This window comes from Canis lupus, chromosome X, assembly GCF_048164855.1.
Source record: "Canis lupus baileyi chromosome X, mCanLup2.hap1, whole genome shotgun sequence".
NCBI lineage: Eukaryota > Metazoa > Chordata > Mammalia > Carnivora > Canidae > Canis > Canis lupus.
In genome coordinates, this window is record NC_132876.1 from 94,646,416 (window position 1) to 94,673,040 (window position 26,625).

General features: G+C 37.8%; 1 long non-coding RNA gene across 1 annotated transcript in view; it reads left to right on the forward strand.

Moving 5' to 3' along the window:
* Positions 1–2,906: 2,906 nt before the first annotated feature.
* The window catches only part of LOC140627665 (uncharacterized), a 28,586-nt gene continuing 4,867 nt past the window's right edge, over positions 2,907–26,625 (forward strand). The window contains exons 1-2 of the long non-coding RNA XR_012026316.1: positions 2,907–2,972; positions 4,573–4,650. This is a non-coding gene — a long non-coding RNA (uncharacterized lncRNA). The remainder of the gene's footprint in view (positions 2,973–4,572; positions 4,651–26,625) is intronic.

Consider the following 26,625-nt stretch of genomic DNA (forward strand, 5'->3'; position numbering starts at 1 on the left):
CTCTCTCTCTCTCTCTCTCTCTCTCTGTGTGTGTGTGTCTCTCATGAATAAATAAATAAAATCTTAAAAAATAATAGAAATATATAAGGATGTTCGCTTCTGGCATCATCATCATACCTTATACATATAAAATTACATAAGCACATTTAAAGAATAATGAAGTGTATAATAAATTGCCAGTCAATATAATGCTTTTGCGTGATTAGAAAAATCTCTGCTTCAAGCTGTGTGCCAAATTTAGCTCTTTCCATGTGCTTCATTTTTAGACACAGGTAGAAAGAACAATGACTACCTAGTACATACACTTCTCATGGTAGAAATGTAACTTCCCCAAAGGTTGGATGGAAACACACAATACCTTGTCTGAAATAAGTTTAAAATTGGCATATTGTCACTTCTACCTATTTTCTATCAGCCAAAGCAAGCTGGATGACCAACTCCAGCATTCATGGGGTGGGGATGTAAAAGTATTCTTCTCAAGGAGGACTCAGTAGGCAGTCATATTACAGTTGCCTAGCTCAGATACAACAAACATCCACATATACATTCGCATATAGGAGTGGGAGATAAATATTTGCTAAGCAATAATGTAGTATTAATATTTGATAAATAATATGTCATAGTCATACTCATGTTATTTCTGTAATCATATTGAATAAGCAAGCACCTGCTAATTATAATATCTGCAGTCCTTGTGGATCTGATACCATAGTTTAATGTTTTTTTTTAAGATTTTATTTACTTATTCATTAGAGACACACACAGAGAGAGAGAGAGAGAGAGAGAGAGAGAGACAGGCAGAGACAGGCAGAGGGAGGAGGGAGAAGCAGGTTCCATGCAGGGAGCCTGATGTGGGACTCGATCCCAATCTCCAGGATCACGCCCTGGACTGAAGGTGGCACTAAACTGCTGAGCCACCCGGGCTGCCCTAGTTTAATGTTTTTATCACCATTTATGGTATGGTGCTTTCTCTGAGTGTGTGTGTGTGTATGTGTGTATTATTGTGGTTTTATACACTGTGTAGATTTAACTGGTATGATTTTTGGACTTTAAAGTGTAGTCTTTAAGATATAGTTTCCTTTATTTCTGCTAAGCAATTGATTCAGTAAGAGAAGTTGTGTGGATTCCAATTCCCATATTTTTTTGAAGAAAGAGGCAGTTTGTCAGGGAAGACCTATTAGCAGACAGATTTTCAAAGGAACCAAATATTCTTCTGAGAGAAGGTCTGTATAGTATCTGGCTTCTTTCCCATTTGGGGTCCTACATTCTTAGAAAACCTCTTATAAATGAACTGGTCAGAGAGCAGTAGGAAGGAATTCAGGGTGCAACTAAAGCCTAAATCAGGCCTTCAACTACCAGGATGATGTATTAGACCAGGAAGATTAACCACTATAGTGACCAATCCCTATATCTTAATGGCCTGATGTAATACAAATCTAGTGCTGGCTTGTTCAGTTGTTTGGTGGGTGGCCTTCCATGGAAAGATGTTGAGACCAGCCTCCTCCTTATAGTACTACTACCCCATAAGACTACAGGTTCTCCTGCTGGATATTTTCCTTCTGTCTGCCATAAGAAAGTGGAGGGTAGTTTAAGAGATATTTTGTTAGGGTGGACATGGAAGTGGTGTCCATATTGCCATCACTTCCATTCACATGGCCCCATTCTGCTGCAATGCAGGTCAGACGGGGTATGTATGAATAAAAGAAAATGAGTTTGGTAAACAACAATCCAGGGCTCATGATGCATGGGGTTATAAGCATCACAGGCTGAACCTGAAAACTTCCCAGGACTAAATAGCTCAAACACTATTGTATGGCTTTGAGATTAATGATTGCATATGAATGGTAGAAGAACAGGTTGTAATGTAGTTATAGTCTACAATGATCTATGGTGGTATGTGGCAGCCACAACTGACTGTGACGATGGGAGCAGAGAGAGCATTTTGTTTCTACTTTCTCATAACCCTCCTCACCTCTCAACCCCTAGATGACAACAGGAACCAAAAGAAAATCTGTACCTGCAAAGATATTACTGTATCAGTGCTCAGGAATGACATGGACTATTGAAACTAGCTGGTTTTTAACAGTGACACTGTGAGGTAGGGGTTGGGTGGAGTCAAATTCAGCTCTCTGGGTTATGCTTATGGTGGGTCACCTTGGAAGAGAAGAGTCTCTCTGGATTTCTGTGCTTGAGGATTAGTCTCTGGCTTCACTGTGAGCTGTCACCTGTCACCTGCTGCCAGTGGTGGATGCAGAATTGCTTAACTTCTAGCTAGGTTTCAACTCCAGACATGAGGTAGTTCCTACAGAATACAATATTCCAGAAAGTGATCTCTGGTGATGAACCTGTGGGAGGAAAGGCGGACAGTCTTGCAGTGCTTATATGGAACCTCGCAGAAATGTTGGATTGATTATTAAAACTATTGCGACTTTCTTTGCATCTCTACCATGTGAAGAGGAATTTTTCTGTTATAGTTAAAATTAGAAAAAAAAAAGATGCTGCTTGTTATGTAGAGAAGGAAATTGATCATCACAGAATATATCACAGTTTTCTCCCCAGACTGATAAAGCAGTGCGCTTCCACAGTTTGCATGTCTGCTTGGCAGGGTCGTGATTTCCTCATAACTTCCAAGTCCTCTGAAGCAGCGCATAGATGTCTGCAGAGCTGACTTTCTTCTACTCAGAGAGAAACTGACCTTGCACATTGTCACCAGCTAGCAAAATAATGATCCCATTTCTTGTTGAAACAAACTATCCATTTGCTTGAAAAATGTCATTTGAAGAAGAGGAGAACAAAAGGTAAAGAGGCCCTGAATCAAGAAGGCTTGAGTTTAAAATGGCATGGTTTATACCTTGCACGTTCGTTAGAGGCCCTGTTTCATGCCAAGCCTTCTTGTTTTGTCTCACAGGCTTTCAGGACCACATGGCAGAAGGATGGTGAGCCAGTGGTCTTCTGGAATAAACTTGACCAAGGTCAGTTTTTATTTGTATATCCTACTTTTGCTTTTCTCAGAGCTTCCACAGCAATTCTAGGATATTCTATTTATGCTCAGTGTGACTAAATATGAGCTTGATTCACAGGAGGTCCTTCAACTCTGATGCACATGCCTCATGTTGCAAATTTTGTCATATAGACCATGTTGTAAATCCTTGACCTCGGGAGATAAGGAACTCTATTTCCATGGAATCAAACCTCTCATAACTCACTAAACTACTTGTAACTTGATAGATGTTCAAAAGATGGCTCTGTTTATTATAATGAATCATTCCTTGTCTCTGACCTCTGAGACTTGTTGACATTAGTTGACATGGTATATCATGGAGAACTGGAAATGGAGGTCTATAATTTGAGATCTGGACATCCTGCACTGAATTTTGGAAGTGTTCCTAATGCAAGGAAAGGAACGAGGTGGATTCTTAGGCAAGCAAGGGAGAGCCAGATCTCAAATTTTCCGAATGAGATGTCAATGGGTGCTACATTATAATAACAGAGAATTAATTGCTCTCTACTGTCTGAGTTCCAAGTCCCCAAGGGTAGAAAAGTTGTTTTTAATAAGGAACATAAATTCTATCACAAATCCAAACAAGTCTTGGAGCTCCTTTCTATGGAAAAAGCCGCCAAGATTTACTATGTAAACAATTTTAGTTTACTATAAAACGAGAAAGCACTGATTGTATTCCAAGTTCTTTCTTCTCTGTGCCATGGAGATGGGGCGGAATAATTCAGTCACCCCAAGTGAGGGCCAAGTAAAAGGGAGTCTTATGCAGGATTCATAAGAGAAAAGTGATTGAATGGGCCTGCATGTGTACGCTTTAGGGGATTGGCCCCAGAAAAGACCAAATGAAAGGAAATCTTGTGCTGATTCCCTAGGAGGAGTGAGTGTATAGGAAGGGCCAGCTCATCTGCACTCAAGGAATCACAGACAAGAAAAGGGATGGAGGAAGGACATCTTCTGCAGGATTCCTAAGATTTGAGGGTAAGAAGGTGCCTACATGTGTTCTCTTAGGAAGAAAGATCAAAAAAGGCCAAATGAAGGGGATCATAACCTACATTCCTAAGAAGTAAGGATGAGGGGCGCCCTGCGTGTGTGCACTCAGGGAATCAGCCCCAAGAGAAGTTCAAGTGAAAGATCTCGGCTGGGTTCCTAAAAGGAAAGGGTGGAAGAGGAGAGGATGTGAGGGTAGGAGCTCTCAGGCATATCTACTATTAACTGATGAAGAGAATTTGTCTAGATACCATAGGGAAATGAGGTCCAAAATAAATCTATTTATTTCAAAAACTAGTTTGCAGGTTGGAAACAGTTGAGATTCCTAGAATTTTAGTTGGAACTACCTACACCGTAAAACAATTTTTTTGCTGACATAGTCCCTGACAACAAGTCTTTCCTTGTCTGTCTTCTTCCATCTTTGTGCATTATTCTATATTAGAATATTCTGATTTATGCATATCTTTGTTTATAATTTTTAAGATTAATTTTCTATAACCTTCCTTAGTTGCTGTTGTTTTAGAAATTGGCTGGGTACATAAGTGTATTATAAAGGTTATTCTTATGTTTTTAATGCATTTCTCTAGGTTTCAAAGCCGACAGCTCCACTATACGCTGTCTGTGCAGCCTGGGGAAAGGTTTTTAATGTCACCAAGCTCCTATTGGTAAGCTAAGAACAATAACGTAGCCTACCTTATAGCATTGTTATGATGAATAAAGATATGTAAAGGAGTCTGGTGCATAATAAATGCTAAATAACCGTTAGCAATGATGATGATAATGATGATAATTACTGTGAGGGGAAGCTGATGTCACATCAAGAAGGGCCAGGGAGTTCAGACTAATAGGTTTTATCTAGATATAATGTGCAGTTAGATATTGGAGACAGAAACACATAAAGTCACTTTGATATTTCAAGTCCAGGAGAAGATAGCACCATGAGCAACAATGGGAAATGAGAAAGATGAATCATGGCCTGGCCAATGAGTGCCATGGATGCTGTCAGTAATATAGATAATATAATAATAGAAGTAACACTGAAGCAACAGTGGGGCTTCATGCTTTCATAATCAACTGATTGTCAGTGAATCTCCCTCCTTGTAATTGCCATTACAATTCATCACAGAGAGCCACTTAAAATGTGTAATTCATAACAGCAAAGAACACTAAGAATTTTGCAATTCACAGAATGGGTACGTAACTGTAGTTGTCTCATATTATTCAAATAACTAATTTAAGAGAATACCCTATCTTTCCAGGACTTCTCATCTGAAGGGGCAGCACCCTGCCAATAATCCAGTCCTTTAATGAGGATGGTCCTATCTTTATAATAACCAGTCAGTCTAATACAGAGAGGTGTTCTTCAGCCTTTGTAGTCACTGGAAAATACAGGTACTTCCTGTGTGGGCTGTAACCATTTGATTTTGACTTTTACTAAAAGGGATTTTGACTACTAGACCCAGATGATAGGCTTCTGAACGGTCCTGTCCTTCTGTCTGGGCATGTGAGTCCTCAGTCGGATCCAGCCTCCATGCGCAAATATCCTTCTGACTAACTTCATCACTCCCCCTGTAGTCAACTGATTATAGAGTCCATAAAGGCTCCGTTTTGGCCCCTATTCCTATTCTAAGCCTCAATACTAGCCTCCCATCCAGTCTCCCATCTGGAGATTCTCAGCATCTCATTTGGGACATGACCCTGATTGCGATCCCTCCTTCAATACTTACAGTACAAAGCTTCTTTTCTGGCATAAACATAAGACAGTAATGTAGGGTCATTATAGACATCTGAGAATATGTAATTCCATAGTCCATTCCTCTTTTTAAATTTATTTTTTATTGTTTTTTTATTTTTTCATGTATTTTCCATAGTCCATTCCATAGCAGAGATCAGGGGCTGGTGCAGGAGGAACGGGACATGGAGATGGCTGGAATCATGTGCGGAATCCATTCATCAAACGGCATGCCTAGTTATTGTTCCACTCAGTAAAGACTGGGGGTTAACCAAGAATAACTTAGAGGAGCTTGTGGAGTATCCTTTATGGAAAAATTACAGAAGTGCATGTGGTATATATGCAACTTATAGTAGCATGGCATTTAGAGCTTTGGGAATCCTATATCAATCAGTATCATTCTTGGAGGAAGATGATAATGATTCTCCAGTGTTTGGGAATTAGACATATAGCATTCAGAATTAAATCCTATCAGGCGAATTTTCTATATGGATTTTTACTTCGGAAGATGAGTGCAAGAGCTTTTAATGAAATTGTTAGGAGTCTCAATATCACCCATCCTCTTCTGTCTGTTTCTCTCTCTCCTGCAGCTTGATCAGCAAGTGCCTAAACTCTCTTAGCATCTATCTTTTGTCAAGCAAGCCAGCCACTCTTAAACATTATACTCAAAGCATACCTAACAAGTAGTAGATGACAGAGTGGTGGACAAAAAGACTTGAAGGCAGAACTGCAAAACAGTTTTGCACTAATGAGTTATGTGTTTTTCTTAATTATGCTGACTTCTGCAAAGCTGCGCTTGACATGTTTGTCTGAAGCTGGGAAAAGAATAGAAGCAAGATTATCTGCAAAGATATTTGCGTAGTAACTGCCATTGAACTCTTTGCTTTTGACATTTATTGTTAGATGGAGATTTAAAAAAAGCTTCACGGTGGGAATAAATGAAGTTGAGTTGCTTTCGGTCCACTTGGCCATATGAACAACAGGACCCCATTCTCATGGTTTTTAACGATTTCTGTACCCCCACTACCAAAAATTCTCCTTGGCTGACAGTTGTCATGGTGATCATCTAAATTGAGTCCAAGCACACTTCAACATACGACACGTGATATGCACAGTCGCTTCTTCCATATGTGCAGCTTCTTGAAGGAGGCCAGCCTTTTGGCCAAGCCATGTGTTAAAGACTGAGAAATGACTTTCTCCCCGACATTTGTCATGCTTGGGTCACTGGGACTGTAATAGCTGGTGAAAATGTAGTTTTTCTCACTTATTAAAAGGAGCAAGTCTTGAGACCTAATTTTAGATTGCACCTCTAGCTGATAGTGCGATACCTTTCTGTTGTGATTTAACTTCCTCTTTGGATAGAATATAAAGTATGATTTTTTTTAAAAAAATTCTCTCCACTACAACAAACTATCCATCCTGGTTTTGCAAAGAACAAAAGATAATTTCTTATGCTGAGGCTGAGCAGGGAGAGCAGGTGCCTCCATGACACGGCTTTGTCCACCAGCAGTGCTCTCTAGTGCCTGTAAAAATAGGTATTTGGCAGGGCATTCCAATTCTCAGTGTCTATTACAATGAAAGCTGAACAAAGTATGTGAAAATCTGAGTCCTGCCTCACTCCCTTTATAAAATTAAGTCTGTTAAAAATGCGAATTGCTCTTGGGTCCACAACTAACAAAAGAGATCAGAGTGAGAGTCGGAAAGTGTAGGAGGGGAGCCTTTTCTTCTTGCTTGATCTTCCCTAGTTAACTTCATTTCATTTTATTTTATTAACTCTTTTGGTCTCTGATGTAACTTGATGTGTGTCTGGAGCGACCAGTTAAGAATTCTTGAGATGTTTTTGGTGCCAAAGGGGTGGTTTTATTAAAGCACAGCAGCTCTTTCTGCCCATGGGTTGTGAGGTGCAGTCGATGATATATTTTGGAATTGGGGGATGTAAAGACAAAGGAATTTTCCAAAAGGATTTTTTCATATGCTAAAGAAGATTTAGGGGATCCTGGAGACCTAGCTATTGTCAAGCTAAGGTTGTTTTTAACTCGAGCAAGGCACTAACATTAAGACAGTTGGGAATTTCTGGAGGAATGTCATACTCTGCCTGCCTCAAATATTTGTCAATGGGCAGCAAGGTATAAGGAAGTTTAATTTTATCTACGTTTCCTTTTGCCTTCCTTCTTCATATCAGTTTCCAAGAATCTCCTGTCTCCAGCAATGACCCAATGTCTTTCTCATTCTTTGGTACACTTGCCCATTGACATCTGAACAAGTGAATTTGGGCTTTGCCTTGCTGCCTGCCTTCTTCCTTGACATCAGATATGCACCCACTGTGTGACTCTCCACAAGACTTCTGGCCTCTTCCTCCATCCTCTGTTTGGTCCACATGTGTGTCTGGATCATGGAAGTTCCAGCTTTTGTGTTTCACTGCCCCACACTGCCCTAACTTCTCAGCCTAGGCCATTTTCAGTAATGCTCAGGACAAAATTAACGGCCCTTAATATCCTTGTCTTTTCTAACCTTTTCTTCCCTCGTTCTACATTGGTCCTCCCAATCTCCCACCACATATTTATAGAGGTTTTTTTTTTTTTTTTTTTTTTTTTTAAAGAGAGACAAAGAAATCACAGAATGACAACCCACATCCCTGCAATACCATGGATGCCTATAAATGGGGAGAGGCTTCCCTTCCCTGAAGTTAGGGCAAAAGGATTAAGAACTGATTAAATGTGTATATCTTAAAATAATTTTAGATGGGATTTACCAATAACAGCATGCTAAATAAACACATTGAGCAGTTCATCAAAGACAAGGCAAACCCCGTTCATCCTGAATATTATTATGTGACTTCCGGAAGGTCAATAAGGAATCAAGTTAAATTCAGATGTATAAATCATGAGCTATTTTAGTGAAATGTTACAGATACATTATCTAATTTTCCTTCAATCTCTCTCCTTTGTTTTTTCTTTGGAGAATGTTGGCTTAAAAGGCAAAATGGAATTATTGCTTGACATTTAAAATAATTTCTTTGAGAACAATTGGTAGAATGGACAATTGACATGATTATAAATGTATGTCACGTTTATAACCCAAAGTTATGCATATGAAAGATTATACATTCAAACATGGTTTAGATGAATTGCAAATCACAGATCCATGGTGAGGAAATTAAGGATGCTACTCTATCATTTATTTTGACAATAATACGGACAGGGATATCATACTCCTAAAAAAAATGTCCCTTGCTGCAGAGAAACACTGAGGCCAGATGAACTACAGACAAATTTTTTAAAAAAGATTTTATTTATTTATTCATTAAAGAGAGAGAGAGGCAGAGACACAGGCAGAGGGAGAAGCCGGCTCCATGGGGGGATCCCAACGTGGGACTTGATCCCGGGTCTCCAGGATCTCGCCCCTGGCTGAAGGCAGCGCTAAACCGCTGAGCCACCTGGGCTGCCCTACAGACAAATTTAATGTAACATTTTAATGTCTGCTTTGATATTTGTTGCTGTGTAACCAACCACTCCAAAACTTAGTGGCTTAAAAACCAAATACTTTAATATTTCTCACCATTTTGTGGATGACTAGAACTTAGCCAGACAGTTCTTTTGCTAGCCTCACTTGAAACCTTTCATATCATTTCAGCAAGATTGTGGAACATCCAAAATGTTTTGCTCATAGGTCTACTCCTGGAAGGCTGGGCTCACCTGAAGTACAGGATGACTAGGTATCTCTCTGTCTCTGTCTGTCTTTCTGTCTCTCATTCCAGGACATCTCCCTCTCCATATGTCTTCTCCTTAGTCTCTCTTCATGTGATCTCTCCAGCAGGACTCCTGCCCAGTATATCCACAACCACAAAAGCAGAAGCTTCCGGTAGCTTTCAGGTCAGGCCTGGAACTAGAATAGCATCACTTTTGCTACATTCTACTGTTGGAAGGAAGAAACTGATCTATCCCTGATTCAAAGGAAGAGAACTAGCATGGATGGGAATTCACTGGGGGCAGCTAATATCACGGACTACGTCTTAGGTCCTTATTTAATCTCTGGCATTGGGCATAGCTGACTCATTTATATTCTCTTCTTTGGATAGTTCATTCATTTCCATGACTTATCTATCCCTCATGGGGATAAATCTCTGTTCTTTCACCAGACTTCTTACCCAGTGATATATTATCAACTCTGTAATGGGTAGCTAACTCTGATTGAATACCAAATATGGGCTATGTATTTCATATAAACTATTTCTAATTTATTGACTGAACTGTATATAAACAGTAAGAAAACTGAGGCTCAGATAAGCTGTTTATAAAAGGCACATGACTAGTAAAGGACAGAACTATGACTGAAACCCAGGTATATCTTTGTATAAAGCCCTTGCATGTTTTTTTTTTTTCTCAAGATTTCATACTCTTTGGTCTCTGTCTCTGTTTCTATCTCTTTCTGTCTCTTTCTCTGCCTCTCTGCTGTCTCTCTTTCTGTCTCTCTTTCTCTCTTAGTTTTGGGACAAAATGAAAATTTACCTCTTTTATTTAATTTCCAAAGAAAAGAGAGTAGTGTATTCTCCCTTCCCAACTCATCTTTTTTTTTTTTTTTTTTTTTTTGACCAAGAAATAGAGATTTGCTCTAAGATTCGACTGTTGTACACTATATAATTTGATGTTCTGGAAGAAAAAGAAAGCCCTTGGTTCTGGGAGAAGGGCATTTTGTATATCTAGTTATTGTTGAATAGAATATTTTTCCTCTCAGGATCAAGCGAATCTTGGCTGAGCTCTTTTGTTTCCTCCATTTTGCTTTTTGCATTGAGGAAGTGAATATCAGAGCTATTGGTTCTTTATTGACTTGACTTCTGAGAATTCATATTATTTAAAATCATGGGACACATTTTGTTCTAGTCCTTTGATTAAGCATAAAGACTTCAAGTCAAAAATATTCCAGGAGACAATGAATTGATAATTCATTTCCCAAGTCGTGGGAAGCAAGTCACAGATCAACCGTAAGCTGTTAAGTCATTCTGTTAGGAGACAATTTTCCCTGGCACTCTTATGTGTCTGGACATCTTATGAAGAAAGGCATTATATGTTTATTAAAATTATTTCTTCAAGGATGCTGTACAAAGACTGGCCTTGGAAAATAGGTATAGTGTCTTTCATTGGATTAAAGGGGAGGTTCACTTACTTTCCACTATAATAATGACAATGTCCTCATCTGTATCAAAGGGAAAGAAAGCATGCCTAATGCTCATTATAAAGGGCTTCATGGGATGCCTGGGTGGCTCAGTGGTTGAGCGTTTGCCTTTGGCTCAAGGCATGATCCTGGTCCCAGGATCAAGTCCCAGGTCAGTTTCCCTGCGAGAAGCCTGATTCTCTCTGCCTGTGTCTTTGCCTCTCTCTCTGTATCTCTCATGAATAAATAAATAAAATCTTAAAAAAAAAAGAGATTCAGATTCAGTAAGTAAGCTCAAGGTTGCTCTTCTGAAATTCAGCCCACTGTATGTTCAGAGAACTATCTGAGCTAATCTGTGTCGTCCTTGTGGAACTTGGGGCTTGTGCTAGGAGTAATAAAGAGCTTTATCTCTGACCAGGTGTCTTAGGTTTTATGCCAGTATCTATGAAACAGTAATAGGCTAGCTTATTAGCTTACTCACAAGGTAAATCTGAGACCCTTTGCAGTTATTGACACAGCTGCAGGGGGGAAATATAGTCCAAATCTCATATCTCAGCATATTTGTCATTCTAAATCACTTTCATCTTGGGCACTCCTCCTGTGGTACTAAGAGATTTTTATTACTACCCAAAATCTCAGAAATCTATGTCTAATATGTAATGCTGTTAACAGTTTATGTATGACAGTGTTGAATGGAATTACCTCATTCAAATTATTAAGCTGAAAATAAAGGATAAGTTGTAATTTGAGCAAAAAATTTTCTAGGAAAACTTGAATTATTCAATATCTAGGTTATAATATATTCATATTGATATCTAGAAATGAATGATTCAAGAGCATACATAGAAAGGCAATTAACAAAAGGAAATTCAGTGAACATAAATAATATATACATTTCACTTAGGTAAGTTCAATTTTATGTTTTTAGGAGAGAGTGATAATAAGAGGGATAGTGAGGATGAGAGAGAGGGGGAAAGAAAGAGAGAATGAACATGGGAAAAAAAGTTCAAATAATATGAGCAATTCAGTCCACCATTCAAATCAGTAAACATAGCCTACAGAGAATATAAGGTGAGAGAAACCTACTTTGGCTCTTGCTGTTACTTTGGCTGGTCCCAGTTACAGCATGCCTCCCATAATGTGAGCATCTATCTGTGTTGAGTGAGATTCTAACGTGTAAAGATGTGTTTTTCATATGATGTATCTTTTAAAAGCAAGCCATTTATTTCATCTGGTGCTAAATTAAAGAAGTAGCACTCTACTCCCATGTGTTGGGAAAATCATGTGTTTGACTCTCTTGGCTTTTGGGTAGCCTGGAAATTCAGGAATCATGTGGAAGCCACTGATGATCTCAGCTTCCAGTAGGACTAAAGCAAGTGATTCACAGGAGCTCACTCTAAATCAAATGCAAACTCATGTTAGCAATTTCCCAAGAGTCTCTTTTCAATGCTTCTGGATAATGACAGCTTCTACTTCTCTTTTGCCTTTCAAATAACATGTGGATCCTTCTTACTGGAAAAATTTAATCCTGAACTCTGTTGTCAGTGGAGTCTCAGAAATAATAGTTTTAAAGCTTCCTCCTGTGGTGCAGAAGCAAGTGTAAATCAGGGTGTGGATCTTGTTGGATTCAACACAGGCAGTCTGACATAGGCTACCCCTTCGACAGTTCAATATCCATAAAGACCCTTTTGCCCGTATTTGACTTTCAAATGACAAAAATAGCAATAGATCTGGCTTTCACTTAATGTGAAATGACTATCACCAATGTCAAGAAAACGCCTTCCTCTACCCTCAAAATGAAATAATAATTCCCTGTAGACTTTATCCGTTACTAGACGATGTTTTTTCCTCTTCTACCTCAGTCACAAATTCCTTTTGATATTTTTAATTTTAAGTGAAATTATAAGTCTACCTACAAAAAAGTAATGCATTCTGAAAACTATAAAACATTGATGAAAGAACTTGAAGACAACACACAACAAAAAATGGAAAAATATTTCATCCTCATGGATTGGAAGAGTAAATATTGCTAAAATGTCCATACTACCCAAAGCAGCCTACAGATTTAATGCAATCTCTGTCAAAATACCAACAGCATTTTCACAGAACTAGAACAAACAATCCTAACAATTGTATGGAACCACAAAGGATCTCAAATACCCAAAGAAATCTTGAAAAAGAAGAACAAAAATGGACGTATCACAATCTCAGATTTCAAGATATATTGCAAAGCTGTAGTAATCAAAACAGTATTGTACTGGCACAAAAATAGACACATAGATAAATGTAACAAAATAGAGATTCCAGAGATAAAACCATGATTATATGGTCAATTAATCTTTGGCAAAGAATGCAAGAATATGCAATTGATAAAAGACAGTCTCTTCAACAAAGAGTGTTGGAAAAACTGGCCAGCTACATGCAAAAGAATGAAATTGGACTTCGCTCATACATCATATACAAAACTAAATGCAAAATTAAAGACCTAAATGTGATACCTAAAACCATAAAAATCCTAGAAGAGAGTACAAGTAGTAATTTCTCTCACATTGGCTACAGCAACATTTTTCTAAATATGTCTCTTAAGACAAGGGAACCAAAACAAAAAATAAGCTAATTGGGGATCCCTGGGTGGCTCAGCGGTTTCGCGTCTGCCTTTGGCCCAGGGCGTGATCCTGGAGTCCCGGGATCGAGTCCCACGTCAGGCTCCCGGCATGGGCCTGCTTACCTCTCCTCCTGTGTCTCTGCCTCTCTCTCTATGTCTAGCATGAATAAATAAATCTTTAAAAAAAAAAAAAAGCTTCTGCGCAGCAAAGGACACCATCAACAAAATTAAAAGACAACCTACTGAATGGGAGAAGATATTTGCAAATGACATATCCAATTAAGGGTTAGTATCCAAAATATATAAAGAATTTATACAACTCAGCACCAAAAAAATCCCCCAAATAATCCAATTAGAAAATGGGCAAAAGTCCTGAACAGACATTTCTCCAAAGAAGACATCCAGATGGCCAACAGACACATGAAAAGATGCTCAACAGCACTCATCATTAGGAAAATGCAAATCAAAACCACACTGAGATACTACCTCACACCTGTCAGCATGGCTAAAATCAGTTACACAAGAAACTACAAGTTTTAATGAGGATGTGGAGAAAGAGAAATGTGCATGCACTATTGTTGGGAATGCAAACTGGTATAGCCACTGTGGAAAACAGCATGGAGGTTTTTAAAAAAATTAAAAATGGAACTACCATTTGGTTCAGTAATTCCACTACTATTTACCCAAAGAACACGAAAGCACTATTTGAACAGATATATGCACCCCTATGTGTATGACAGTATTATTTACAATAGCCAAATTATGGAAGCAATTCAGGTGTCCATTGATAGATGATGAAAGAAAGGAGTGGTACATGTATATAATGGAATATTATTCAGCCATATAAAAGAATGTAATCTTGCTATCTGCAACAACATGGATGGATCTAGAGGATATAATGCTAAGTGGAATAAGTCAAGCAGAGAAAGACAAATACCATGTGGTTTCACTCATATGTAGAATTTGAGAAACAAAACAAATTAACAAAGAGAAAAACATCATACCAAAAAACAGCCTCTTAACATAGAGATCAAACTGATGGTTAACCATGGAGACGTGGGCATGGGGATGGATGGAATAGGTGAAGGGGATTAAGAGTACACTTATCATGATGAGCCCTGAGTAATGTATAGAATTGTTGAATTACTATATCATATACCTGAAACTAATATAACACTATATGTTAACTATACTGGAATTAAAATAAAATTAAATTAAATCGAAAAGAAAATAGGCCACCAACAGGTAATGACTATAAATTGGTTAATGTATATATACTTAACAAAGTAAGCATAATGAAACTTGCTTAGATTCTAAAGTCTTGATTTCTATAATTGGTCACAATGTCATAGCTGGCATTTGTAACTTTATTCTTCCCTACTTAGTATTTCTTTTGCTCTCACAGCAAAATCACAGTTGATCACAGTTGTTTAACTAGAGATGTGACCAGAACCTTTATTTCTGAAGAGTTCTGTCTGCATTGTGTTGCCCCACCTTCCATCATCTTTTACCACTAGATTCAGAATTACAAAGAAGTTCTTCAGCGAATTGCTTGAATTCCATATTTAATACATATCCACCTTGATCCAACTGTAAAGAAGCCACCCTGTTTTCTCTTAATAATCAGGATCAATGAACACAACCAATAGAGCAATCTTTTTGTCTTTCCATTAACTAGAATGTTGAATCCTGAATCGGACAGCTGGTAATTTCAGCTTTCACCTGAAGAATTGGAAGAATTCTTGTGTGCATAGTAGAAGTATTCCTTTTTGAGGGGTGAACTAACACTCTCAACTAGGAAAGCACAGAGTAACTGGAACTGGAACCCAGATTTTTATTTATGTGTTATCATTGGTAATAGTTAGAGGGGCACGTCCGTTTGTACCCCTTAATATATTGCTTGTGTTCTGGCTATAAAAATGCTCAACATCACTTGACATCAGGGAAGTACAAGTCAAAACCACAATGAGACACCATCTCACACCAGTCTGAATGGCTAAAATTAACAACTCAGGCAACAATAGATGTTGGTGAGGATGCAGAGAGAGGAGAACCCTCTTACACTGTTGGTGGAAATGCAAACTAAGAAGTAAAATAATTCAAGACTTTGAGTCTCTGTGCTGAAGGTTCTCATTCTTTCTGAATAGAGATGAGCCTCTCTTTAAGAGAAGCCAGTACGGAATATAAATAATAGTGAAAGGGAATAGAGGGGAAGGGAGAAGGCTATGAAACAAATGACATATCGTATATTGATCATTAGTTCAGGGCACATACTGAACCTGTAAATACAGATACAAAACTCATAATGTGTTGTCATCCAAAGGGTTAAGCCTTCAATAGGCTCTTCCAGCATTTAGCCTATTCCTGTGTGTTGTGACACATGGTAAAATCAGTGAATGAGCAGGACAAAATTCCTTTATTTTTTTGTGAAATCAATTTTACAGTGTGCATGTGCTTACCATGTAAATGAATGAGGGGTTCTGCAAGATGGTGGTAATGGTAGGACAAATTACTTCTGTCTAGTGACGTAAGGAATTAATTACCATCAACTTGCTACCTACTAGGTTGTTACCCTCTTCCTCACAGTGGTGCTATGTTGGATTCTTGGCATTTGTCTCTGCTGTTGGCAGGTTGGATACTCAGAAGTGGGAGTAATCAGTAGAAAAACTGAGAAATTATGACTTACGGAAGGTAAATGGAGAGTTAGTCAGGAAAAGCCTTTTCTTCATGCTTGGGTCTCCTCAAACCTATGTTATTGTTCATATTATTTCTATAAAGCTCTGTCTCTATCAGATATAAAAAGCTGTGAAAAATATTTGCATATTCTTTTCCATTTATACCTCACCAGTTCCCAAGAAATAAGCAGCAGACAAAATCCCCTCTGTGAGGGGGGCACTTGACGGGATGAGCACTGGATGTTATTCTGTATGTTGGCAAATTGAACACCAATAAAAAATAAATTTATTATTAAAAAAAGAAAAAAAATCCCCCCTGTGATTGTATAGGCAGATCATTCTATCCCAGTTCAAATGCCTGGATCACATAGTGTTTTCTGGCTTCCTCATATTGAAATTCAGAAACTTGTCTCAAAATAGACACATTTTAATCAGTATGATATTGATATTGCCAAAAATGTTTTTAAGAATATTAGTATCCAGCAATTCCATGGCATTTAAACTACTGTGAATTATTTACACACATGGATTCATTTCATCCTCATAACACCCTGAGGAGGTAGGTACTAAGTTACCCTCATTTTACACACAGGGAAACTAAGGCATAGTGGTTAAGTCAGTTATCAGAGGTCACGCAGCTACATTCTGATGGAGTCAGATTAAAACCCAGGCATTTTGATTTCAAAGTGCATGCTTCTATCCTCTAAGTTATATGTCTCACACTCAGCCCACGCTGGCACATTTTTGGTGACCTCATTTTGAACTTTCATAATTAATGTGCCTCCTAGTTTGCTGTTGAATCTCTCTAGAAGAAAATTCAATACATAGTCTGAACACTGGCATTTTTAGAAGAGTTTGAACTAAGTCGTATTTTATTTTTTATCTTGAAACAATTTTTTTTTACTTTAGATATTGTGATCTTATTGTTTTGATCATTGCCATAGCTTGCAAGAAAAACTCTGATTTTATTTTGGCAGTACTCAAGTTCCTTATTAATCAGTTAATCAGACATAGTCTCAAATAGAGTTGTTAATTATATGCCCAAGGCCTCTGATTTATGGTGATTCATTTCTCCACCGAAAGAATTAAGCATTGTACTAGTTTAATGGCATATTGAAGATTCTACTACACATTCTTTACCAATCTCTGAGCCTGCGTATCTGAGCAGGTTTGTGATAATTAAACTGATGAAAATGAAATAAAGGCTTTTCCACATCACTGATTTCATAAGCGAGCACTGGTTTGTTGAGTTTTGGTGTTGAAAATAGGTTGAAGTTGGAATATTGAATTAGGAGAATAACTGATAGGAGCGGGAACCAAAAGGATGTTTACCAAATATATCAGATGGCTTTTTTTGTCTTCCTGATTGCTGTTTTAGAGTTGTTTAGTCTTTCCACTGAATTCTCAGGAGGATGAGAGAAGCAGAAAGTCCCGAGAAATATGTTGCCACATTTAGTGGTACATTCCATTTCTGCCTAAGGACATTTGTAAACAATGTAAAGACCATGCCAGAAATATTAATTGGGAACGTTAGTCTCAAATTGCCTATAGCATCCTGCAACAGTGGATGGCCTGGGGGAGAACAGCATTGTCAGTGTAGCAGCATCTATATTTGAAGAGCAAAATCTAAATGATACTTCCACAATGCATGTGCTTGAATTACCCTCAGGTGCTTTGGCAAATCCATAAGCACAGATCAAGTCTCCCTTTCCTTTGTAAGGCAAGCAACAAGCTGCACCCCCTTTTTTGGTTTTAAAAAAACCGTACTAGCTCTTTGAATACTAATAAAACAGTCACACTCAACAAGCTATCTATAAACACATTATTTTCAAAGGAAGAATATTGGCATTTAATCTGGGAAACAGTCACATTTGACAATGACATAAAAATTCTTATCATTGCTATAAAAGGGAATTATGGGTGATGTATAAAAGGAACAAAGAATAACATCCCCTGCATATGAAAAGATACTCAACATCACTATTCATCAGGGAAGTACAGATCAAAACCACAATGAGATATCACCTCATACCTGTCAGAATGGCTATTGTCAAAAAGACAAAAATAACAGGTGTTGGCAAGGATGTGAAGAAAAGGGAACCCTCATACACTGTTGAGGGGGATGTAAATTGGTGCAGTCACTATAGAAAACACAATGGTGTTTCCTCAAAAAAATTAAAAATAGAACTGCCACAGGATCCAGCTATTCTACCTTTGGGTATTTTTTTTTTTTTTTAGATTTTATTTATTTATCTTGAGAGAGAGAGAGAGTGCACATGCACATGTGCACACACAAGTGGGAGAAGGAGCAGAGGCAGAGGGAGATAAAATGCCAATGAGACTTCCCGCTGAGTGGGGAGCCCAACATGGGATTTGATCTCATGACCCTGAGATCATGAACTGAGCTGAAATCTAGAGTAGGAGGCTCAACTGACTGAGCCACACAGGTACCCCTACTTCTATGTATCTATCGGAAGAAAACAAAAATAATAATTTGAAGAGATATAAGCATCCCTATGTTCTATTGCAGCATTCTTTACAATAGCTAAAATTTGGAAGCAATCTAAGTACCCACTGATAGATAAATGGATAAAGACGATGTGGTATGATTTCTCTCTCTCTCTCTCTCTCTCTCTCTCTTTCTCTCTCTCTGTAATGGAATATTAATCATAAAAAAAGAATGAAATTTTGCTCTCTGCAACAAAGATGAACCTACAGGGCTTAAGTGAAATAAGTCAGACAAAGACAAATACATGATTTCAGTTATATGTGGAATCTAAAAAAATGAAACAAATGAACAAACAAGACAAAACAGAAACTGACTCATACAGGAAATAAACTGTTGGTTACCAGAAGGGGTAGGGGTTGCATGGGTGGGCAAATAGGTGAAAAGGATGGATAGGTATAAACTTCCAGTTATAAAACAAATGTATCATGGGGACATAATGTACAGCATAGGGAATATAGGCAATAATATTGTAATAACTTTGTGTGGTGACAGATGGTAACTAGACTTATTGTGGGGGATCGTTTTGTAATGTGTGAAAATATATTACTATGTTGTACACCTGAAACTATATTTCAATAATAAAAGAGAAGACTATCATCCCTGTAGCCAAAAGAAATCCTTAAAAGACAAATGTCATTGGTGTCAAAGTCTGATGAAGAACCCAGTGATAAATATTCACTGAGCTATTTATTTGACGTAGGTTGCATCTTTCATCTACATAAATGAAACACAACTTTTTCCCCTCATTTTGCTTATTTCCTTTCTCATCTCTCCTTTCTGCTCTTAGTCTATAAAGTTAGTCTGTAAAATTATTGTGTCTCCCCACTTTGTTTTCTAAATCTTCTGATATATGACCACAAAAAGAATTGTGGACCCTGACTTCACCCATTTTAGTGTGGTAGCCACTAGGAATTCCTTACCCTCTAGAATTTCTGCTGATAAATTTCTAATTCTAGCTTACCTCCGTAATATATTTTATCTACTTTTTACTTCCAAGACACCATTTATTGATGAAAAATGTCACAAAAGGGAATTAGTTCCAAACCAAAGCCATGCTCTCTAACCTCAATTAGGCCATCATTTCTACACTTAATTTTTTAAAAAGATTGTATTTATTTATTCATGAGAGACACAGAGAGAGAGGCAGAGACATAGGCAGAGAGAGAAGCATGCTCTTCACAGGGAGCCTGATGCGGAACTTGATCCCCAGATCAGGATCACACCCTGAGCCAAAGGCAGACACTTAACCACTGAGCCACCCAGGTGTCCCATACCCTTAATTAAAAAAAAAAAAAAATGCAGTGATTGTTATGTCCCTTCCATTGATTAACCAAGACTTGTAACTTCACTTTTCAAGCCCACAGTTTGATTTCTACAAAATATTTTTAATTGCCTTAGTGGCAAGCCTACTTTATGCAGAATACTAAACAACGCTGAAAAAATTAAGAAATCAAAACTAATGGAGAATCACAACATTTTCATGAGTAGAAGAGGTAATAAATTGAAGAGGTCTGTTTTTTCCCCAATTTTATCTATAGACTTAATATAATCCCAATCAAAAGCTCAGGAGGGAATCATTGTTGGGAGCAGAAATTGACAAGCTGATCTTAAAATTTATATGAAATTGCAAAGGGCACAGAATATCTATGACATTTTGAAAAAAGAACAAAGTTGGAGTACTTATACCACTTGATTCAAAATTTACTAGCAAGTTACAATATTCCATGCAGCGTTGTACCGATGTGAGGATAGGCATATAGATAAATGGAACGTAACAGAATATTTAGAAATAAACCTACACATACAATCAACTGACTTTCCAGTGTTGCTAATATAACTCAATGGGGGAAGAAAGTCCTTCACATAAATGGTTTTGGAATAACTGGATATCTCCATGGGGAAATAAATGAACCTTAACTCCAAATTCATACCTTACACAAAAATTAATTCCTGAAGGCTCATGAACAAACAATAAAAAGTAAAAGTCAAAATTATAAAACCTGTAAGAGAAAACAGAGAATAAAACATTCATGATCTTGGTTTAGGAAAATATGTTTTAAAGAACATAGAAAACACAAAATTAAAAAAAAGGTAAACAAATCTTTAGCAAAATTAAGTTATTGGGCAAACTATAGATGGGAGATAATATATGTAATACATATGTTTGACAAAGGATTGATTTTTAGGATATAGTAAAACTCTTACAATTCAATAATAGGACAACAATCTAACAAAAAGTGGGCAAAAGATATGAAAAGTCACTCACTCAAAACAGAATGGCCAAAATACACATTAAAATGTCCTTGATATCTTGAACTGTCAGGGAAATACAAAATAAAATCAAAACAAAATTCTACCCTCTAGAATTGCTGAAGTAAAAAAAAAAACACCCCCTCCCACCCCCCCCAAAAACAAAAAACAGGGACTCCTGGGTGGCTCAGTGGTTTAAACGTTTGCCTTCAGCCCAGGGCATGATCTTGGAGTCCTGGGGTCAAGTCCCACATCGGGCTCCCTGCTTGAAGCCTGTTTCTCCTTCTGCCTATGTCTCTGCCTCTCTCTGTGTCTCTCATGGATAAATAAATAAAATCTTAAAAAACAAAACAAAACAAAAAACCCAAAAACCTGATGGGCACGTGGGTGGCTCAGTGGTTGAGCATCTGGCCCCGGTCGTGATCCCCAGGTCCTGGGATAGAGTTCTGCATCAGGCTCCCTGCAGGGATCCTGCTTCTCCCTCTGCCTATGTCTTTGCCTTTCTCTGTGTCTCTCATGAATAAATAAATAAAATCTTTAAAATAATTAAAAAGTAAAAAATGTAAAAAAAAAAAATCCCTAACAATACCACATTTTGTTCAGAATGTATGACAAGTGAAATTTCCATACACTGCTGGTTGTAATGCATAGTGATGCAGTGACCTTTGTGATCAGTTTGGAAGTTTCCTATCAAGTTAAATCTATACCTACCATATGAACAAGCAATTTCACTCATAGGTATTTACCCATGAGAAATGAAAACATATGTCCACAAAAAGACTTGTCCATTCCTATTCTTAGTACTTTCATTCATGAAAGTTAACGACAGGAAACACCCCAATGTTCCTCAACAGGGCAGTAGTTCAACAACCTGTGGTGTATTTATCCAATGGAATACTACACAGCAACAAAAAGAATGAACTAATATAAGCAACAAAATACATAAATCTCAAAACCATTGTGTCAAGTAAAAGAAGAAGGACACAATAGACTATAGTCTATATTTAGTTTTAGAATGGATAAAAATAATTTATGGCATTATAATTAGATGAGCAGTTGCTCAGGGAGGAGTATGAGTTGGAGGATTGATAACAAAGGGGACATGAGACAATTTTCTGGAGAAATGTCCAATATCTTGTTTGGAATCATGGGTACATAAGTAACCAAATACACATAAATGTATTTGGCAGAACTCATCAAACTATACCTTTAAAATAGGCACATTTTTAAATGTAAATTATACCTCAATAAAGATTAGTTAAACTCGTTGAATTGATGGAATCGTAGAAAGTTAATGGGGGCATTTTAATCTGAGTAAATTATTATTATTTTTTAAAGATTTTATTTATTTATTCATGAGAGACACACACAGAGAGAGAGAGAGAGGCAGAGACATAGGCAGAGAGAGAGAAGCAGGATCCATGCAGGGAGCCTGATGTGGGACTCGATCCTGTGACTCCAAGATCATGCCCTGGGCTGAAGGCAGGTGCTCAACCGCTGAGCCAATCAGGCATCCCTATTCTGAGTAAATTATACTTCAATAAAGTTAATGTAAAGAATGTTTCTGAACTTAAAGAATGCTAAGGAATGTAATTGAAGAAGAGAACACATATTTATGTTCAAGAATATTCATCTCATCACTTTCAATAACAAAATCATTGGAAAAAAATTGAGACTTTTAAACTCACGGTAGATCCATAAACTGGAATATTACTTATTATAAATCATATTCTAAGTTATAATTAAGGATACTAGCTACATACATACTGATGATTTTCCTTAAGTATAATTCTATATGTAGGATAGATTTAAAAGTACACAATGATAAAAATAGTGATATTTTAAGCTTTGTAAGCCATATGACGGTCTCTCTTGCAACTCCTCATGTATACTCTAGTAGCATGCAAACAAACAGGCATGGATGTGTGCCAATAAAACTTAATTTACAAAAATAGGCAGTGTACTGGATTTGGTCCATGTGCCATAGGTTGCTAAACCTTCTTCCTTTATTTTTTTAAAGATTTTATTTATTTATTCATGAGAGAGAGAGAGAGAGGCAGAGACACAGGCAGGGGGAGAAGCAGGCTCCATGCAGGAAGCCCGATGTGGGACTCGATCCCAGGACTCGATCCTGGGACTCCAGGATCACACCCTGAGCCGAAGGTGGCACTAAACTGCTGAGCCACCTGGGCTGCCCTCGCTGAACCTTCTTTAGATGACAGTTGGAAGCTCTTCTATCATGTAGAAATAGCCTTTATTATTAGGACTCTTTTTACCATTGTTTGAAAGAAAGTCCTACAGTTTTCTCTATGTATTAGAAACATAATAGACAGACACGTTGATTTCACACAGAACATTGATGAAAGTTTGCATGATTGGTTTGCTGCTTTAAAAATGAATACTATGTAAAGAATGAGTCATCAAATTCCTTAAAAATCTATTTAGACCAGCGATATTTTATTCATAATATTTTTTCTCCCTAAGACAAAGAGACTATACTTGAGTTTGTCAGGAAAGCAGAAACCAAGACAGAAAACCTCAATAAACGTTAAAAGTCACTGAGCAGAACAATGCCCATTTTTCATCCTACATGTATTTTAGACATTTCCATTTCCATTTTGAACTATGAAAAAAAAACTAAGGAAGAGAAAAGAAGGAAAAATGATTTACAATGGAAAAAAAGGTATATCTCTTTAATATTCAGAAAACCCTTTAAATGGATTTTTGTGTAACAGGATCTAATAAAATCATTTTCCCCAACAAAACTGAGAACAGCCAGGGTAAGAGAGACAAAGATTCCTGAAAGTTCAAGGTTTATTTAGGCACGTCCTGAGCTGGAAGAAGACAGACAGCATGGACACTGTGTTCACCAAACAGTGAACACGTAATCCCAGCCCCTGCATATTCTTGTCACTCTTAAATTTGCCATGAAAACACTGACTTGGTAATGCGGTTGATTTTATTTTAATTACATGATAATTGTAAAATTCTATCAACAATTTCTATGGAAAAGAGGATTTATATTACTATAATATATATGATAGTATAAATATATTTTTATAAATATACATATAAGTTTAATAGTATAAATATATACATTTGTCTTGGATTTGATTCCCCAGGGACTAAGAGGATACATGGGAGTGCCTAGCAGTTACTGAGTCAAACATTAGGATTCTTGTATCACTTTATCTTATCATGAGTCTGGCTGTGCCAGTTCTGGACCCATAACGTAGCCTTGTTGATATTCATGTTTTCTTAAGCAACAATGGACATTTGACCATTTTATGGAGATTATTTGATAGCTATTTTCACTGGGTAAAATCTCAGGCACAAAGAGTTTATTAAACTCCTCAGCTTAAATGCATTGACCTCCCCTATCTGTGAAAGGCATCTTTCCTATAAATTTAATTATAATCTTCCTTTTCCTCCCATTTTCAAATTCATTATCTTCTTTTTAAAAATTTAATTAATTAATTAATTAATTTAGGGCAGGGAGGGCAGAGGGGAGGGAGAGAGAATATCGAGCAGACTCTGAGCTGAGTGTACAGCCCAACTCGGTGCTCCGTCTCACAACCCTGAGATCATGATCTGAGCTGAAACCTAGAATTGAACACTTAACTGACTGAGACGCTCAGGCACCCACGATTTCATTATCTTCTATTCTGTGGCCATTCCTGCTATTGTGATGCCCTTACAGAATATATCGTGGTGCATGTGGGTGTGGATTGTGTGCACGTGCATGTGTGCTCATATAATTTTAGTATTGAACATGGGGAATATGAGGTTCCTGTGGTGGCATTAAGAGGGAGGTGACACTCAACAACTAGATATTTAGGCTTTTAACTCTGAAAAGGCATGTACATTAGAGACAACATTGGGGAGTCATCTACTTTCAGGTGAAGGTAGGAAATGAAGGCATGTTGAAGTGTGTGCATGGCAAGTGGGGCAAGGGGGAGGGGCAGAGGGAGAGGGAGAGAGAGAGAGAGAGACTCTTAAGCAGTCTCCACGCTGAGTGTGGGCTCCGTCTCATGATCCTGAGATCATGACCTCAGCCAAAATCAAGAGTCGGACACTTAACCAACTGAGCCAGCCAAGTGTCCCAGGAGAACTGATATTCTTAAACAGCTCACCCAGCATCGGTGACAAAGGAACACCAGCCAATGGGCACAGCTCTCCATTTCCAGTGTTTCTCCCAGAACCTTTGCATGGAATTTGACCTGTGGCAGTATGGATGAGAATGGAATTATTCAAAAATTCTATGACTTAAATATGATTATATGTTAAAACTCCTTAGTCCTGAGATTGACATAATAAGTGCTTGGTATGTGTTCCTTATGTACTTTCAGATTTTTGCCATTGAATACTCAGCCTAATGTCATGAATCATTTTTGTTTATACTGAGGATGATTGATAAAGGTGAATGTTTTTCATTTGTGCTTAAAATATTGTGATTTTTAAAATACTTATTTTTTTATTGGAGTTCAATTTGCCAACATATAGCATAACACCCAGTGCTCATCCCATCAAGTGCCCCCCTCAGTGCCCATCACCCAGTCACCCCCACCCCTCGTCCACCTCCCTTTCCACCACCCCTTGTTCGTCTCCCAGAGTTAGGAGTCTTTCATGTTCTGTCTCCCTTTCTTTTTTTTAAATTTTTTTTATAATAAATATATTTTTTATTGGTGTTCAATTTACCAACATACAGAATAACACCCAGTGCTCATCCCGTCAAGTGCCCCCCTCAGTGCCCGTCACCCATTCACCCCCACCCCCCACCCTCCTCCCCTTCCACCACCCCTAGTTCATTTCCCAGAGTTAGGAGTCTTTATGTTCTGTCTCCCTTTCTGATATTTCCCACACATTTCTTCTCCCTTCCCTTATATTCCCTTTCACTGTTATTTATATTCCCCAAATGAATGAGAACATATAATGTTTGTCCTTCTCCGATTGACTTATTTCACTCAGCATAATACCCTCCAGTTCCATCCACGTCAAAGCAAATGGTGGTAAAATACTTATTTTTATTTATATATATATTTTAAAGATTTTATTTATTTATTTGAGAGAGAGCTAGAGAGAGAGTGAGAGAGCACAAGCCAGGAGAGAGGCAGAGGGAGAAGGAGAAGCAGACTTCCCACTGAGCAGGGAGCCCGATGCAGGGCTCGATCCCAGGACCCAATCCCAGGCCCCTGAGATCATGATGTGAGCCAAAGGCAGATACTTAACTGACTAAACCACCTGGGCACCCCAAAATATTGTGATTTATCACCACTTTTCTTGCCTCAGCTCCCTCACACGCCTTCACATATCTTCTGCTCTATAAGTCCTACTCTACTTTTAGTTCTTTCAAACCTCCATGCCTTTATACAATGCCATGATGTTCTAAATTCTCACCCCTCTGACAGAAGTATTTCTTACTTTTATCTTCCTAATGACCTGGGACATCTGCACTCAGATTAAACATCATCATCTCTGTGAAAGCTTATCTAAATGTCCTTATCCCAAGGGAGTTAGCCTTCCCTCTCTGCGCCTCAATCTCATATAATCCCATCTTTCCCAGTACATTCTAAGATCATTGGGCTGACACATAACATCTCATTTGTCTATCCTTACCTCCTTTGTTTTTAATCTCTCAATGCTCAAAGATATATTTTTAAAGAATTTCCATTGATTAAATGTCAAATGTATCTGTTTGGAAGACTGGAAAATTTGTGA